This window comes from Pristiophorus japonicus, unplaced genomic scaffold, assembly GCF_044704955.1.
Source record: "Pristiophorus japonicus isolate sPriJap1 unplaced genomic scaffold, sPriJap1.hap1 HAP1_SCAFFOLD_223, whole genome shotgun sequence".
Lineage (NCBI taxonomy): Eukaryota > Metazoa > Chordata > Chondrichthyes > Pristiophoridae > Pristiophorus > Pristiophorus japonicus.
In genome coordinates, this window is record NW_027251940.1 from 234,851 (window position 1) to 236,703 (window position 1,853).

A 1,853-nucleotide genomic window follows, 5' to 3' on the forward strand; every position below is an offset into this window, starting at 1 on the left:
GTTAGCGAGAGAGAGAGAGCGAGAGAGAGCGAGAGAGAGGGACATGGAGAGTTAGTGAGAGAGAGAGAGCGAGAGCAAGAGCAAGAGAGAGCGAGAGAGAGAGGGACATAGAGAGAGAGCGAGAGAGAGCGAGAGAGAGAGGGACATAGAGAGTTAGCGAGAGAGAGAGAGCGAGAGAGAGCGAAAGAGAGAGGGACATAGAGAGTTAGTGGGAGAGAGAGAGAGCGAGAGAGAGAGGTACATAGAGAGTTAGTGGGAGAGAGAGAGCGAGAGAGAGAGGGATAGAGAGAGTTAGCGTGAGAGTTAGTGGGAGAGAGAGAGCGAGAGAGAGAGGGACAGAGAGAGTTAGCGAGAGAGTGAGAGCGAGAGTGAGAGCAAGAGCAAGAACGAGAGAGAGCGAGAGAGAGAGTGAGAGTGAGAGCGAGAGAGAGAGGGACATAGAGAGTTAGTGAGAGAGAGAGAGTGAGAGCGAGAGAGAGAGGGACATAGAGAGTTAGTGAGGGAGAGAGAGAGAGAGAGAGAGGGACATAGAGAGTTAGTGAGAGAGAGAGAGTGAGAGAGAGAGGGACATAGAGAGTGAGTGAGAGCGAGAGAGAGAGGGACATAGAGAGTTAGTGAGGGAGAGAGAGAGAGCGAGAGAGAGAGGGACATAGAGAGTTAGTGAGGGAGAGAGAGAGAGCGAGAGAGAGAGGGACATAGAGAGTTAGTGAGTGAGGGAGAGAGAGTGAGAGAGAGAGGGACATAGAGAGTTAGTGAGAGAGAGAGAGAGAGGGACATAGAGAGTTAGTGAGAGAGAGAGAGTGAGAGAGAGAGGGACATAGAGAGTTAGTGAGGGAGAGAGAGAGAGGGACATAGAGAGTTAGTGAGAGAGAGAGAGTGAGAGAGAGAGGGACATAGAGAGTTAGTGAGAGAGAGAGAGTGAGAGAGAGAGGGACATAGAGAGTTAGTGAGAGAGAGAGAGTGAGAGAGAGAGGGACATAGAGAGTTAGTGAGAGAGAGAGAGTGAGAGAGAGAGGGACATAGAGAGTTAGTGAGAGAGAGAGAGAGAGAGAGAGAGAGAGGGACATAGAGAGTTAGTGAGAGAGAGAGAGTGAGAGAGAGAGGGACATAGAGAGTTAGTGAGAGAGAGAGAGAGAGAGAGAGGGACATAGAGAGTTAGTGAGGGAGAGAGAGAGAGCGAGAGAGAGAGGGACATAGAGAGTTAGTGAGAGAGAGAGAGAGAGGAGAGAGAGAGAGAGAGGGACATAGAGAGTTAGTGAGAGAGAGAGAGTGAGAGAGAGAGGGACATAGAGAGTTGTTAGTGAGAGGAGAGAGAGAGAGGGACATAGAGAGTTAGTGAGAGAGAGAGAGGAGAGAGAGGGACATAGAGAGTTAGTGAGAGAGAGAGAGTGAGAGAGAGAGGGACATAGAGAGTTAGTGAGAGAGAGAGAGTGAGAGAGAGAGGGACATAGAGAGTTAGTGAGAGAGAGAGAGTGAGAGAGAGAGGGACATAGAGAGTTAGTGAGAGAGAGAGAGAGAGAGAGAGAGGGACATAGAGAGTTAGTGAGAGAGAGAGAGAGAGGGACATAGAGAGTTAGTGAGGGAGAGAGAGAGAGGGAGAGAGAGGGACATAGAGAGTTAGTGAGAGAGTGAGAGAGAGCGAGAGAGAGCGAGAGTGAGCGAGAGAGAGGGACATAGAGAGTTAGTGAGAGAGAGAGAGAGTGAGATCGAGAGAGAGAGGGACATAGAGAGTTAGTGAGAGAGAGAGAGAGAGTGAGAGAGAGAGGGACATAGAGAGTTAGTGAGAGAGAGAGAGAGAGGGACATAGAGAGTTAGTGAGGGAGAGAGAGAGAGCGAGAGAGAGAGGGACATAG